The 17,599-nt window shown below is 35.1% G+C and overlaps 2 long non-coding RNA genes across 2 annotated transcripts; one reads left to right on the top strand and one right to left on the bottom strand.

The window, feature by feature from the left end:
- Positions 1 to 557: 557 nt before the first annotated feature.
- LOC147504693 (uncharacterized) lies at positions 558 to 975 on the bottom strand. Its single transcript, XR_015220437.1, has 3 exons — positions 863 to 975; positions 709 to 782; positions 558 to 622 (listed from the first exon to the last, which is right to left on the bottom strand). It is a non-coding gene; the product is annotated as an uncharacterized LOC147504693 (long non-coding RNA).
- Positions 976 to 3,611: 2,636 nt separating this feature from the next.
- LOC147504692 (uncharacterized) lies at positions 3,612 to 8,128 on the top strand. Its single transcript, XR_015220436.1, has 5 exons — positions 3,612 to 3,814; positions 4,917 to 4,985; positions 5,317 to 5,406; positions 6,492 to 6,737; positions 7,904 to 8,128. It is a non-coding gene; the product is annotated as an uncharacterized LOC147504692 (long non-coding RNA).
- Positions 8,129 to 17,599: the final 9,471 nt, after the last annotated feature.

The raw sequence follows: 17,599 nt of genomic DNA, 5'->3' as shown, positions 1-17,599 counted from the left end.
ACAAATTTTAATCAGCATACGCAAAATGCTGCCACAATTTTGAAATGAAGGATAAGGAAAAGCTTTAGGTCCAAAAGAATTCTCTAGTACCTCTATACTATCATATTTCTTTCTACAACAATGTAGGAGGTTTCATTCATGAACTAGTTGGGCAAATAATTATTTCTTCACATATTAGCTTTCTTGATTAACATTTGCATGTCAAATTTTTATGAGCTAAACCACTTTACTGAGGCAAGTGGTGTATGTAATCCTTAAAATTGATTAGGCATAATCATAAAACACAGTTGCTAAAATGGACTTCAAAAGTCTTACCATATAAATGAGAATCCAAAGATCCATTGCAAATATATTCATAGACCAACAATCTTCTTTTGTCCTCAACACGTAACCCAATCAAGATCACAACGTTTTGATTGTTGTGCACGACTTTTAAAACCTCAACTTTCGAAAGCAAAACTCATGATCGCCTGAACTAGCCAATTTATGTTGCTTCACAGCCTCTTGCACGCCATCTGGTAAGACACCCCCACGTGGACAGATCCAAACCCACCTTCGCCAAGAAATAGAACCGTATCCACCAACATCATATTGCCATAAGAAATAGAACCGTATAAATGAGCTCTGTCATTGGATTAAAAACTAATTAGGTCAAGTTAAGTTTCAGATAATAGTGAAATTTAATAAAGTTGTCGAGAATCTATTTACCTTTTAGAGGACTATCTAGTGCCCATGCATGCAAAGCCCTCATCCCACTCTGGAGTAGGACCTATTGAAACAACCTGACAAGCAAAAAGAGACAATGAGTTCTATAAATTTTACATGAGTAGCGTGCTGGACCAAAGAATTCCGGTAGACCTACTTGAGTAGTGGCTTGGATCGGTTGGATTTGCAGTGGTCCCCAAAACCAAATCCATCCATAGCTCAAAACTAAATAAACACCACTCAGGAGACTCAACCACAGAAAAAAAAAGAAAAAAAAAAGAAACAATTTTTATAAGCAAATATGAAGAAATAAATCACTGCAAAACTTGTTCAATCTTTTCCACACAAGACGAAAAAAATTCTCCACCCAAAACCTTACTGAACATACATATCGAACATCAATAGAAATAAAGACAACTTATTTAAGATAAAAAAGAGATGCAGTAGAGATACTTGCCTCAAATATAGGAGATTAACAGCAAGAAATGAGTCATATAACGCTTCCATAAACCTGATCAACAAGCACCAAATAATTATCCTTTTTCTTCATAAAAAAGCTTGACAGATATTTACCCCCAAACTACCTGGATTTCTGCACGTCTCCTTAGAACTAGCTATCATGCCATATACCATCTGAAAGACTATTGAATCTAGTTTACAGGGAAAGAAATGGCATGTCAAACCGATCATTGTAGAAAGTTATGCCCATTATCGTAATAGGTGACATAACCGGTCTTCAATTGAATTTCTCTCGTGTTCTTTACATTAGAACATGATCTGTTGGGAAGGTGTCAAAATTCAGGATGGAGCTTGATTCTCCAATTCAAATTCACCCCATCATTATCCTACTGTTGACACCTTTTTTTTTTTTACCAAAAGAAAGCACTAGTTAAGCTCCAAGAGTTTCTACTTGAATTTGGATGGTTCTAATGTCACCTTAAACCCAATTAATCAAAGTGTCCAAATGTCCAATAGCCTAAAATATACACCAATGGACCTCCTCACAGTAAAACTAACTCAAAGCCCATTAATTTGTTTGCTACCAGTCCCAATTTAAAATTATTTTTCTGAAAATATGGGGTTTCACATTATATCTATCTATTATGAACGATTTGAAGCCAGAATGAACAATGTAGAAGTAAAGTTCCTAAGGTCCTCCCAATGTTTAGCACTACTAGTGCAGTGGACATCTTTGTTTTACATCATCACATATTCATTTTAAATCAACGTACAACAAGGGAGGACAACAATACAAGAAACTAAGGAAACTTAAAGCATTGTAAGAACTGTAACATGTGAATGAGCTTGGTATAAAACAAATGAAAAGCTGAAAAATGAATGAGCTTGGTCCTTTAATAGCAACATATCTCTTAAGTAACTCTCAAGAATTGTAAGAGTTTCACATAGAGACATCTCAATATTTAAAAAAAAAAAAAAAATCAACAGTTCAACCCCTACATGCAATAATATATCGAAAGTAAAAATAAAAGCTTTGCTTTTGTAGAAATATCCAGGGGAGACCTTAACAGTTCAATATGTAATTGAATGGATGATTTTGATTTTTCAAAAAAAAATTAGGGGTTTTAAAATAAAGTAGAAGTATTGTAATAATGAAATTGCTCAAGGCTGCAGAATTTTTGAAATGAAAGTGGCAGAACGAGAGATAACTCACCGAATATGTTGGTGTGCAAGTGACCCCTCGCAAATGGAGCGGCGCTAAAACTAAGTACAGTATTGAGAAAGAACAAAAGGAAGAAGTAGTGTGTTAGATAGAGAAAATAAGAAGCGAAGAGAGAGACTTAATTGCTGGTGGTGGCCGACTTCTCCAAATTCGAATCAACAACAGATCTACAAAAAACCATTTTTAAAATAATTCAACAAGTTCAAAGCTTTCTCCATTAGTTAAAATCACTAAGTGTTTTTCCTTCTTCAGTACGCATCTCCTTCTTCTTCAACATCTTTGCCTTCAGTATTATTAGAAAGAAATTTCAAGGCTAGATCTTAATACTCCAATCGTTTCTAGAGTCAGGACAACCTTCATTCATTTCTAGGTTGAGAGGAAGAGTGGCGGAGGAGACGAGAAAGTTGGGCGAGAGAGATGACAATTAATTTTAGAGAAGTGTTTGGGTTATAAATTATTGGAGAAAACACGGTCCCTTAGTTGTAATTTTTTAGTCTTTGAGATCCTTGACGCTCTTTTTTCGTCACTTTATTTAGTAAAACTCCTTAAAATTTAAATGATATAATTATCAAATTATTGGTGACGGTTGGAGTGTTTTTGTGACGCCAATATGCCGTCACAAAAATCCTGACGCCCATTTAGCGTCACAAATGAGAAAAGCCCAGTGTCACAAAAAAACTATTATGGTGTAGTTATAATATCTAAACAATGAATAGAAGTAGACAAAGCTAAATTAGATTAGATAGCGTCTCTGCCTATACCACGGACTGTCCATGACATTAGGGCCTTCTTAGGCCATGTAGGTTTCTACAGACATTTCATAAAAGATTTTTCAAAAATAGCTAAGCCTTTAACACAATTGTTTTTAAAAGATGTCATTTTTTATTTTAATCATGACTGCAAACAGGCTTTTGAAACTTTAAAAGCCGCTTTAACCTCTACACCTATCATACAACCACCAGACTAGTCAAAACCATTTGAACTTATGTGTGATGCTAGTGATTATCACTACACCAATTTGCTCAAAAAATGACACCTGCCATCGGGTGTAAACGATGGTTAATAGTTGTTGTTGTTAAGAAAGTGGGTTTAGCTGTGGTATATTAACTGAAGGGCTATTGTTCTTATACTTGCTCGGTCCCGCCCCATTTTTAGTAAAACTTAAAACATGCCGCCTCAGTTTTCGGAGAAAAAAAAAGGAAAGTTTAGGGGAAAGAACAAAGAAAAAACTTTATGTTCTAGGGTTTCATTTGTTGTACAGTAACAATCGATTAATGGTCTCATTTTCGCTTCGATATCTGCCAGGTTTGGCTCCAGTTTTCAGATTCTTTATACTTCACTTCAAATCATTCGTTCCGAGCTGGAGACTTCTTCTCAATTTTTGCAAATATCATTCAAGTTTCTCTCGCTCAATACTCCAATTAACAGGTGCACATTAAAATTAAATATGTTATTATGGTATGGATATATTGCAAAATTTGCATCTTTTCTGGGAAATTAGGTTTGTTGCGATTATTTGTGATAAATCCCAGGGTTTTCTCTGCAAGAACTGATATTGTGAAGATTAGTGAGATCTATTTCTTCTTGTTTAAATCCCCTGAAAAAGGAAAGAAAGAAGTTTGGTCACATGTGAAGTTTAGCTTTGGTGAGCCCTAAACAATTAGACTATGTACGATTAAGTTGCTTATCCCACAACCCATCTCTCTCACCTGTTGCTTAGGACATCCATGATATATCAGTAGCAAGAACTACTTGTGCAGTCAACAACAAATAAAAAATATTTCTTATCTTTGTCCTATTCTATTATACTATCACCCTTTCAGTCTTTTTAATTGGGTATTTTTTTGATGACGTATACTTTGGAATCACTTTTAGGAAACTGATTGATTGTGTAGTCTGCCTATTGATTGGGAGCATCATTTCTAGATTTACTCTCTTGGATTTTGCTATTCATCTGATTTTACAATTAGTCCTTAGTCTGAGTTGGTACCTTGATTTGAAGCAAGTAGTTTACACTTCTATCATTTCATCATCCTTTAAATTTTGTATTCCTTTTTTTTGGATTTTGGACACATCTCTTTCAAGTAAGCGGTTGATTATTTTTTACTATTAGTTCCTTTAGTTTTGGTGGTGCTGAATTTGGGTGGGATTATTACTTGTTGTTGAAATTTGAAGTTTGCAAATGTATAGGCTGTATAGCTAATAATGTGTTGTAATTCAAACAAGCGTGATTTCGATGGCTATATGACGTTAGCATGGTATTTTAAGTTTGTAGTATTTCTTTTATGCAAATGCTTGTTTTTTTTTATGGTCTAAGTAAGACCATGGTAGCCAATTTGGTTAAAGAAATTGGATCTGTCTTTGCTATGTCTCTAAGGACTGTACTCATATTCTCTGTTAATCTATGGAATGTGTATGATAATCATAGTTAGTATAGTGCGATTCATTTTCATATCAAGTTTTCGTACTCCGATATTGTGTCTAATTGTCTATTGTACCATGAGCTAACTGTTGAATAATTTACGTTTAGGAGGGACTCATGTCACCGAGTCACCCTGTACATTCCACAAGCAATGTGCTCCAAAGTGGGATGTCACAGGTACACAACATTGTTCTATCTAGTGTTGGGTGTGGAAATTGATAATGGCATTTGTTAGTGCTCTTCAGGTATAATTTTATAATAAACATTGTTAATGGATACCCAACCACTTATATGCATGTGGGTTGCTAGTTGATTATTTATGTTTGCACTTAAATCTGTACGAATGTTAGCTAACCTAGAATATTGATATGAATTTGTGCTCTTTTAATCTCCCATACCAAATAGATAAAGATGTGGCAACTCATACTAGGAAGAATGGAGCGTAGTCTTTATAGGTTTATTACTGAGTTCTGCTAAAAATGTTCACAAGGAAAAAATGAATTTGTAGGTCATTTGAGTTTATGGAAGGGGTCGGGCTTAAGGCTTGCATATTGGTGTCTTCTGCTTGTAACAGGACTTGGCTAAATGTTCAGTGCAGGTAAGTACTTACTCTAATTTATTCATGGAATAGTTTGCTTGCTTGTTTACTAAGCTAGCTAGCTTAAATAGTTTGATTGCATGGTGTTGTAGTCTGCCCAGTTCAGTAGCACTAGACTGATTTTTAGTAGCCTTTTGACATAGTTCGAATCAAATTTAGGTTTCAAGAACTTACATAAAAAGATAGTACTTTATGTCTTGTTTTCTAGTGAATCCTCTTTGTTGCATTTGGTTACCGTAGTCAGAAGTTACGCTTGGTCAAATATGGCATGGTCAACACTAAAATTTTGTTCTTATGCATATAGGTTTTATTTAGTTAGGCTCTATTAAGTATTTGTATTGATACAACCAGACCTCATCGCCTTTAGAATAGAAGCATCTCATTATAAAGACTTAAGGACAGGTGCGTGTTAGTCTTACTCTTATACAACTGCTTATGTGCTAGATTGTTGATATGAAACCAAGGTAACACTGTTAATATGAAACTTGAATGTCCATTGATCTTCAGTGCTTAAATCTTTACTGTCTTTCTAAAGGTCTATAGTGTTAGTTATTCGGTTACTCCATAACAAGAAACTTAGTTGAATCATGCTTAATGATTGTTACATGTTTGAATGGCCACATTCATTGTTGATCCAGGTGGTGGTATGCTCATATATGATCCAAAGAAACCAGCAGGGGAGAGGGGGTGGTTGCTAGCTTATGATGCCACAGTTAGGTTACTGCTTAGAAAGGGCAAGGGTGAACATGCTCAACTCTCCAAATTTGCCCAAGTCCAAAGCTATATCCTCAGACTTGCATTATTCATCCTAAAATTCACATGCTCACCATCATGACAAAACCAATGGGAAGACCAGGTGAAACTATTGATTGGAGTTAGATAGTTTGTTATATATCGTAAGGGAGTTCTCTTATTGGGTTCCCTTGAGTCCATCTCTATATCATGTGATTCACAAAGTGTTGGTTGTAGAGATTGACTTTGGTTGAAGTTTAAGTATTAAATGAAAATATTTGGGTTTTGTTCAGTACTTGTGTTCTATTTAATTTTATACATTTCATATTAGTGTTAGTAAAAATGACTATTAGGTAGGTACAAGGTACTAAAATGAGTAACCAAGACCAATCTTATGGTTGTAGCTCCTTATAAGAGGAAAACTGAAGAAGCGGAGAGGTCAAACTTGGAACTGCAAAGCCAAATGGATGATTTGAAACATGAGGTGACTGAAGGGAAGAGGTTACAAATGGAGACAGTCACAAGTGAATGCATTGCTCACTATGCGAATTAATCAAAGAGCACAAACGCAAATCTCTAGAAACTCTACATCTGATCAGGTATTTGGTTTAACTTAAGATGGTTTAATTAGTAATACACACAATAGGTGCCTTTTTATTATTTTTTGTCAAAGTTTGTGTACGTGTAATGTCTGACAATCTTGCTATGTGGCTTCACATAGCAAAAAAGTACTCAAGAAACTTTTTATGAGATTAGTGGTCAATAGTTGGGACTACTTCCCATGGACTGACTTAAATGCCGCATTTAATTTTCTTCTAAACTCCTTGTTTAGCTTTTGCAATTTCTTTTGTTGTGACTGGATGAATCTATGGTTCTTTCGATTAAGGTTTTACACGAGTTATTGTGTATTCATGTAGTGGTGAATCAGTGCCTAGTATTTATAAACCCATGAGATTAGGCTTGACATAATTTCATTTGCTAGCTTGGTTTGTAAATATATTTAAAGAAAGGTAGTTGTTTATTTTCATTGGTTTGTTATACTAACATGTTACCCAGCCAAAAGTTGTGTGATGTGAGAGATTGAAAAAGTGGTTAGTTTCAGGTTATACTTATTTTACTGGATGTTGTATGTGTAGATTTACAAGGATGACTGAAAGTTCATATGTTACCTATGACTTTTTTATTAACTTGAAACCAAATTGTGGCTGTTTTACCTAAGACTTCTACAAGCTTTACGTAAGACATCTACAAGGGTTTGAATTTAACCTTTCACTCCCTAAGGCTGAACTCAAACTCATGGGCCAACAACTTACACATTTTTTAAGGCATCCTTTTATATATATACACCCACACGTCAGATGATACTAGACTAGTTTTAGGGAGTTGGAAGTATAGCCAGTACTCAACTTAAAAATGGGATTTTTTGGTAGCCATACATGCATAGGCCATTAAGTAGTTGTCAACTTGTCATATGGTTTGGTGTAGTTTATGCAAGCTTCATCTTTAAAGTACTAGTGTTTACATACTATTATTGGAAGTCAATATGATAGGTTGCTATCCTTGTCTACCACCTTAATCACTTGGGATTCCAAATTAATACATTTGCTTCGTGCATGATAGCAATATCTTTAGTTGTGATATGGTATATATTTTCGCATTGATAGTATTGCTATATATTTGTTATGCAACTCTTGATGATGAATCTGCTAGTTGGTATGTTTGTCGTATGAGATTTTCTTATTACTTTGTCTCTTGTTCGTCACAGACAACTGGTCATTGGATGAATGCTTGGTGATCGAGTACTTGAACATGCTTATCGGATCATAATGGATGAGATTCTAGAATTTCACGCTGAGTTGTTTAGTGCTAGAGGAAAGACCTTCGGTGACATTGACATGGGATCTACTATTACATGGCCTAAAACCTTTACTAATATATTATAAATTACTTTCTTAAGTTATATTAGAGACTTGATTGTGCACAAAGTTGTTGGATGGGATTTGTTTTGAAGTTTCAAGCATTCAATGAAAGTATTTTTTTAATTCAAGTTATTGTCTTTTATTTGTTATTGTCATTTTGTTGTAGTTTCACAGAAAGCCAGGAATAAATATTTTTCTACAGGAAAAAGAAAAGTTCCTAAATAACCCAATGACAATGAGAACCACTGAAACATTTCTCTTGGTTGTCCATAAACGACGGCTAAAGTCTGTTGTTGTGTTATAAAAATATGTAGGATGAAATTAAAAGGAACATGGGTTGATGACCGTCGTAAAATTAACAAGTGTTAATAGCCGTCGTTGTTATTTAAACATTACAAGGTCCCCGGGCCATCGTATTTCAAATACTACATTGGTTTTTATGACGGCTCTAATGACGGAATATAGCACATGTTTTCATAGTAAACGACAGATAATGTCCGTCGTTTTTTGACTATTTTTTTGTAGTGTATGTCATTGGTGCTGTGCTAGGACAGAAGCTAGATAATAAGTCTACCATTATTTTTTATGTTAGTAAAATCTTAAATGATGCTCAACGTAATTACACTACTACTGAAAAGGAATTTCTAGCCGTCGTCTATGCCTTAGATAAGTTCCGTCCCTACTTGGTTCCACAACCATAGTCTATACAGACCATGCCGCTTTTAGGTACCTTCTTGCGAAAAAGGATGCTAAGCGGAGATTAATCCGTTGGATTCTTCTCCTAGCTGAATTTACCTTAGAAATTAAGGATAAAAAAGAGTTGAAAATGTAGTTGCAGATCACTTATCTAGAATAACTAATGAGGATGACAATGATTTCGAATCGATATCTGATTCTTTTCCAGATGAGCATCTTTATTCAATTTTTTCTACACCTTGGTATACAGACATTGTTAATTTTATAGTGTCTGAGATCATTCCTGATATATGAACCAGAAATGAACGCAAGAGATTTTTGGCCAACGTTAAATTTTACTACTGGGATGAACCCAATCTTTTAAAGTATTGTGCGGATCGAATAATTCATAGTTGCATTCCCCAGTGGGAGCACAACGAAGTCTTATCCTTCTGCCACGAACAATCATGCGGGGGTCATTCTAGTGGAAAGAAAACTGCCACCAAAGTTCTTCAATGCAGTTTTTATTGGCCGACCCTGTTTCAAGATGCACATGCACACTGTAAAGCATGTATTAGATGTCAAAAACTTGGGCGTATTACTCAACATAATATGATGCCCTTAAATCCCATTCTAATAGTGGACATTTTTTATGTCTGGGGTATTGATTTCATGGGCCTGCTTCCTATTTCGCATGGTTTCATTTATATTCTTGTAGTTGTAGACTACGTTTCTAAATGGATTGAAGCCATGGCTTATCGTAATAATGACCATAGAACTGTAGTATTGTTTATGAAGGAGTATATTTTCTCACGTTTCGGCGTACCTAAGGCCACCATTAGTGATGGAGGAAAACAGTTTTGTAATAGAGTTATTGAAGCTTTAGTTAAGAAATATGGAGTTACCCATAAGGTGGCGACTCCGTATCATCCTCAAACTAGTGGTCAAGCATACCAGTGTCCAATGGAAAAATAAAAAAGATTTTAGAAACAACAGTTAATCCTGATAAGAAAGACTGGTCTAGACGCCTAACAGATGCTTTATGGGCATATAGAACGGCTTTTAAAACACCTATTGGTATGTCCCCTTACCGCTTAGTTTTTGGTAAACCTTGTCACTTGCCTGTTGAGTTGGAATACCGTGCCCTATGGGTTATTAAAAGTCTTAATTTCAATATTAACACCGCTGGTGTCAAACGCAAATTACAATTAAATGAGCTTGAAGAAATCCGTAGCGATTCTTACGATTTAGCAAAGGATTATAAAGCTAACATGAAACGTATTCATGATAAACATATTTTGCGTAAAGAGTTTGACCTTGGTCAAAAAAGTTTTGTTATATAACTCACGTTTGCATATTTTTCCTGGTAAATTAAAAACACGTTGGTCCGGACCTTTTGGTTACTGATGTCACTCCTCAAGGAGTAATTACTTTTGTAAATCGCAAAGACAACAGTACCTTTCAAGTAAATTGCCAATGCTTAAAACATTTCTACGAATTACGTTCGCCCGCTGTAGAAAAAAAACCCTTCTACAAGACTATGTTTATGAGGACTGAACCTCTATGTTTGGTGTACTTCCTATATTAATTCCATATTTTGGGAGTACTCCATTAAGGTAACCGAACCCTCCTTACGGAGTGTGTGGTTGTAAGTACTGGATCTTTAGTCCACGTTCATGTAATTCACGTATTCCTTTCTCACACTTTTTCTCATTTCCTTTGAGTAGTGTTTCTCTATGGAGTGATTTACATTTTTACTTGCTTTATTCATGTACAAGTATGTGAACCGTGCTACGCATCGATGTTTTTTCAAGTCTTTAAACCTGTTGCTCTAACATCTCTCGGATAGTATGATTTTTTGAATTCTAGTTCTAATCTAAAAAATAATAAAAATATATTAGGAGGGTTGAATATAATTTTAGTGACGTGAATGAGGTTTTCTAAATTATTTTAAATAATATGAAGCTATTTCTAATTTCAATAAAGTGAGGGAGTTTTTTGTAAATTGTTTAAAAAGAAGGAGCTTATTAGAGTAATTAAGGGAGGTGGTTCTAAAATCTTAAAATAGAGAGATTAGAAATACACTGTTCGGTTGAGAAGTGTGCCTCCTAAAGACCCAGCTATCATATTTCTAATCTAAAAAATAATAATAAAACATTAGGAAGGGGTGAATATAATTTTAGTGACGTGAATGAGGTTTTCTAAATTATTTTAAATAATATGAAGTTATTTCTAATTTCAATAAAATGAGGGAGTTTTTTGTAAATTGTTTAAAAAATGAGCTGATTAGAGTAATTAAGGGAGGTGGTTCTAAAATCTTAAAATAGATAGATTAGAAATACACTGTTCGGTTGAGAAGTATGCCTCCTAAAGACTATCATATAGTGTAGAGATTTCTCAAAACAAAAAAAAAATCAATTTCATAAATATTAGAAAATATAAAACCCATAAATATTAGATAGATTAGAAAGTCTAGGGTATCTGACTTTAAAAGACCTTCTTTTTCACCACAAATTTTTTTTTCATCCTATTCCAAAATTTTGTTTGGGGGTGGGTAATCTCCCCACCTTGTTCTCTCAATTCCCTATCTTTGTTTATGCTGCCTTTTTAGTCGTATAGATTCGTGTGACACAATCTAGTCTTCTAGATTTTCCTTCGCCCTCATAACTTATGCCATTTACGCATTTTGAGGTGTTCTTCCACCATTTCATATGTCACTCACAGTTAGATTTGAGTTTTTCCTAAATCATTAGATAGCATTCTTCATGTTGATCATTTTCATAGCTCATTCACCAAAATCGGACCGCTAACGAATCGGGAATCTTAGATTTAAGTTTTACAACGTAGCAGGACATGATGGGTATTTTAGAAAAGATTTGGACTTGGGCCAAAATTCATTTTTCCACCCAACCCACGATAATTACATCCCATCAACCATACCATTTAAACTCGCGTACTAGCCCATTCACTCCATCTTCCCAAACAAAACTCAACCTAACCTAAATCGATTCGAGCGCGCACCGCGCCTCCATCGAAACAGACCTTCACCAATTTTTTACAACACTTTCCCACAATCATCCCCTACTTAAACCCCTACCCATATTCAAAATCCAACTATACAATGTCCCGACCAGCAAAAATCATGTTGGGATTTGCATTTAACGCTGATCTTTTCCAGCCATTTTATGGTACAGAGATGCGTGCTAGAGGGTGGGATAGAATGTGGTACTCTACTGAGGAGTACTACCATGAGGATTTGGTGTTGCATTTTTATCAAAATAAGAGGATACTCCCTTCATGGAGGATGTTTGTGGATTTGGACGGAGTTCACATGGATGTGACTCATGATTTGCTCGCTACCATCACTGGGATACCCGCTAAGCAGGTCACCTTGACTTTACAAAGATCCTAGTTTGATGGAGTGCATCAGTTGATGCTAGAGACGCTGCTCGAGTGTTATTACAATGATCATTCTCACTGTGCCAGGCAGCAGCCACTTTGGATTAACTAGCTGGCTGTGACACAGTGGCTAGGAAAGAACCTTTGAAGCACTTCAAAGCTGAGTGACATCAGCTTGTCGTTCCTGCACGTCCTTTGGGTTGTGCAGAACAGGAGGTATGGTTTTTGCCTCATTGATTTTCTGCGTGAAGAGCTTATGGTTGTAGGCCTGAGCACTGCACCCCTACCTGCCTTAGTTACTAAGATTATGTTATCTTGGGGTTGCGTGCTTGAGTCACCTAGGACTCATATTAAGCTTCACTCAAATGCAAAGGCATATAGTGACTGTGTTCAAAGGCATTGGACAATTCCTAAAGAGAGAGTTGATGGGATAGATCAAGATAAGGAGGAGGATGAATATCTTGTTTGTTTTGCTGAGAATGCTATGGATCGTGCTTCTTCTTATTTTGCACGTTTTTCACTACTCCATAGCGGGATGCGTATGCTTTATGATCATCAGCGAACCCTTTCTACGCTCTGTGAATCTATACAGAAGCGCCATGGTTCCATTCAATGTGATCACCACAGCTTAGAGCAGAACATTCGAACCATAGTTGACAACCACACTAACATACTTAACACTATAGAGAATATGGAAGAGGCGTAGGCAGCTTTTCAGGCTGAGGTCTTGAGACGTTTGCCCCAGCCCGGAGGTTCACCTTCTTCTTCTGACTCTAGATGTGAGCGTCGTCGTCATCGTCCTGCTGATGGTTCTTGACCATCTTCTTCCCAGGGATAGCTTCTTTATTTTTGATTTGTTGTGATGAACTTAATTTAGAGTTATTTTTGTTTTGTAATAACTATTTAATTTCCATATTTGTTTTAATTTCCATAATTTAGTTTAATTATTTGTTTATTGCACTTTGTAGTTAAGTAGTTAATATATTTTGTTTATATGATTATTTATCTATGCACGTATTGTTAAATTTAATGCATGATTAATCACATATTCTTTACCATATAGTTTTTATGTTGAAATCCAGCATGTTTAGGTAATTTAATTGATCAATGTCATGAACACACCCTCTCAAATTGTTTGGGGGTGGTATATTTTAATATATGTGAACGTATGAAATTGCATGCCTTAATCACATTTATATAAGTTTTGGGCCAAAATATAACAACCCTTGGGCCTTGTTTAATTTAATTGGGATCCACAATGTAATTAGGTACATGGTATTTCGAGAAATTTCAAAGTTTCATAGAATTTCAAAAGCTAATATAATAGATAAAACCAATTTTATGCAACCCATAGGCCTTGTTTACATCACTTGGGATCCATAATGTAATTAGGAACCTTAAATTTCGTGGAATGTCAAAATTTCAGAAAATTTCAGAAGCTAATCCTATATAAAAATTCCAAAAACTGAAATAGAATTCATGTATAGGAAACTATTCTAAAAATATGTTTTTTCACATCTTTTATTTTAGCAGCCATCCGACCTTAGACTTAGCAACCAAACACTATAAAAACAATCTCTAAGCATGTAGTTTTATAACTTAAAACCCTAAACACATCGCTTCAACTCAGAGCGCGCACGCGTCTTCTACAAGAGCAAACTTAGCGCACACCGCGCTCGTCTTAATCTAATAACATCATTCTTACTCGTGCACTGCGCTCTCTGAAGGGTTATTCCAAGCGCGTGCGCGCCCTCACAGTAACACAAAGCAGGCTCAAACTTCCAGGTTCTTCTTTTCTAACTTCCAGTACTTAAATTCATTACTCAGTTGTTATGACTACTCCAAAAATTATACCGGAACAGTCTTTTTATGACTTCCTTGATAGTGACATGTTTCGACCAAATATGATAAAAAATACTAAGTGGTGACAAAAGAGATGGAGAACGTAGAAAAGTAGTTAGAAAAGTGATGGTGATCGGGAGAATGATGAGACTGTACCTTTCGATTGCCTACGTACCCAAATTATCGATGGGATCAAGTCTCAAGAACGTAGTTCTCTATGAAAAATAGTTTGGTATTTATATAGGTAGACTGGTAGAGTAGAGACTCCTTGTAGCTCAAGTATTCTTGTAGCTTAAGTAATTGTAATTGAATATAACTCTCAACTGATAATTATCTCTTTGATAATAAACGAATCTGGACATAAATTAATGTACGTTAGTGGCAAGTCATGTGGCTAAGGTTCAACCTTAGACAATGAGTTAATGGGCATGTACATTGATCCATGGCATTGCAAATTGGGCTTTAGCCCTGCTGATTAAACGAATAAAAATGGAGACCCCTACTAATGGACACTTATGGCTTTTTCTTCGACAACATGATTAACCAATTAGGTTGGCACCCTCTATTAGTATATCCATGTGATACTTATTCACATCAACTTACTACTTATTTCTATGGTAATTGTAAATTTTTTAATAACCAAGATGGAGAACAAGTGTTCTTTGTCACCATAAACAATGATATAATGGATTTAAGCAAATATTTGTTAGCATTGGCGCTAGGACTTTCTATGCCTCCTAGCCAAGACACATGGGAGTACATGTCGGATAATGCCTTCTATTACAACTATGCATACTTCCATGAGACTTATGGGGTGAGAATTTTCCATTTAGAAGAGCAAGGCCAACATAACATAGCCCTTAAAAGCATGTCCCTTAATATAGGCTCTACTATGTTTTTCATTATGCTCAATATATCAGGGGAATGGCGTTTTTCAACTATGAATAGCGCCACTTGTAACGTCTTCCTTGCTTGCTTTAGCTGAGGGACGTATGTATTTTGATATTCCCAAAACCATAGTGTCTAGTTTAGCACAAGCCCATACAATGAGGCATGAGTACCTTCTTATGCCTGTTATGGTTTGCCACATAATGCAATTCTTTTTCCCAGAATTTTGTACACATTTCACTGATTGGGTTAAGGTTGATATAATACGCATGACCAATGCTATAGTCCGCTCTTTACGTGCTATGGTTTGGCCTGGCTGGCGCCTCCAACCTAACCTTGTAGTCCCATATACCCCGTCCGACCAAATTGCACTTAATAGGTTGGCTAGGGTAAATGAAAACATAATGAAGGTATGGAAAGTAGTCATAGATAATCAAGACTTAAAGGAGCCTCATTTCACAAGTGAGGAGCAAGCGGAGGAGAATGCATGATTAGAAACAACTATATATGGTAATATTTATAATTTTCTGTTAGTGTCCTCTTCTGTCCCAAGCGATTTTTATTTATTGTTATCTCTATTATGGATAGAACTCATATAGGAGTTGCGTCTACTATTTAATTCTTTATATTTTGTATTGTTTAAACTTTCTTTTATAGGTGCTCCCATTTTCAAGAACGTTTCTATGGTACTCTCTATCCATTATTTTTCATTCCATACTTTGGGGACAAAGCATGATTTTGTTTTGGGGGTGGTATAGAAACACGTTGTAAATGCTTAAGCACATATTAGATTATATATTACGTATTATTTGTCGTATAAAAATAGAAAAAACATAAAAATAGTTTATACTATGCACTTAGGATAATGGTATTATTTCATTTTCCATGATGATATTAGTCTAGAAATCTCAAGTAGCAATATAATTAAATGTAGTTTTTAGAAACTTAGGTTAACACGTAGGTAATAGTCATTGAATTTTTTCATTAACATCTTGCATGAGCATGTATGAGTGTACTTAGCAATATTTTTCTGAGACCTAGGTTAGATTACTTAATTTTACATATCCTGTGAGATTCTAGCCTAAAAGCCTCATATGAGTGAGCATCTGAGTGATGACACAAATGAGACATATAATCTGAGTAGAGAAATCACACGTCCACTTGCTTGATCATTATACAATATCCTAAGCGAGAATTTAGGCCCTCTTTGGATCGATATAGCTAAAAATTCATACCTACAAGTAATTATCCGCTAGTCCCCCTACGAAGCCTTTTTCATTAGCCTTTTTACAACCACAAATCCTTTACCTATATTTTAAACCAATAAAAAAAAAAAAAAAAACAAACAAACAAACAAACAAACAAACAAACTTACCCATCTTGAATGAGTTTGAGAAATAGGATGAGAAAGGAAAATAAAGAGAAAGATTGTGGAAAACCAAAATTAGTTAGTTGCTTCAAAAAAGAAAAAGAAAATAAGTTTTCATCCGAAGAAAAGAAAAGAAAAGAAAAGAAAAAGAAAAAGAAAAAGAAAAAGAAAAATAGAAATAAACCAAAAACTCCAAAAATAGAATAAAATGAGTCAAAAAGCCAAAATAAAAAGGTTAAGGATGGAAACTAAGTGTAGAAGCAAAGTAAGAATAAGGTTTTCTCTAGTTACATGTAATTGAAGACCCTATTATCTCAGACTTGTTTATTTGAATATCCATTCCGTTTTTTCTTAAACCATCACATCACCCCCGTATCACCTAATAAAGACATCTAGCTTAATTAGGATTAATTTGGTGTGATAGTAAGTGGTAGATGTGATTGATTGACCTCGGCTCCTTTGGACGACATTGAGATTGTGAGAAAACGTGTGCCCACTGCACACTAGAGTGAGCTAACTTAAGTGGAAAAATCAAAGTATTTTTGTCTTGACAAATTGTGAGGACCTATTTAAGGACGCTATTCCAAAAGTTTCATAAACGGACCTACCATTTGTATTTCATAACATAGTTCATAGCATGCATGTGTATTTTTAGATGATTTGATTATTGGGTGTATTAGCTAAGGTTTCGAAAGCATTGTTCTTATTATATTGTTATTAAGATGTATAGATATCTGAAATTAATTAGAAAATTTTATTTTTATCTCTTACTCGTTGTAGTATAAATAAAGTTTGTAAGTACCTTCTCTGGAAAACTCTCACGATCAAGGTTATAACTCATCCACTAGAGAATTCCTAGTGGTTTCTAGTGGTCAATGCAATCGCACTCTGCGAAACGAGATTACTTAGGACCACAATTTTGGCCACTTATCTATTTTTATTTCTCATCTTTGCTTGAGGACAAGCAAAATGCTGTTTGGGGGTGGTGTAATAAGCACCCAAAAGTATATTTTAAACCCCCTTAATATTATTCTACTTAGGCGAATTATGTTTTTAATAAATGAGAGTTAGTACTGTTTACGTGTTTTTGTGCATTTCAGGACTTGAAGTGGATTAGGTGACTAAAAGTATCACTTTTGCATGGAAAATGAGTCAAGATGATTGCTAAGGAAGTTCTACGTTTAAAGCCCAAGAATCATGGAGAAAAGCATTTTTCAAGCCCAGTCAAAGCTGGGAAATCAAAGTCAATCCGGGTAGAAAGAAAATAGAAAAGTTAATAGAACTTTAACATGACATATCTTTGGACTTGGGCCTCATAATTGGGTCTACTTTATGTCGAAACGACCAGCTCAGAATCAACTTTCCAATG

The sequence above is a fragment of the Coptis chinensis genome, chromosome 4, assembly GCF_015680905.1.
Source record: "Coptis chinensis isolate HL-2020 chromosome 4, ASM1568090v1, whole genome shotgun sequence".
NCBI classification, from domain to species: domain Eukaryota; kingdom Viridiplantae; phylum Streptophyta; class Magnoliopsida; order Ranunculales; family Ranunculaceae; genus Coptis; species Coptis chinensis.
This window is presented reverse-complemented; position numbering and strand designations above follow the sequence as displayed.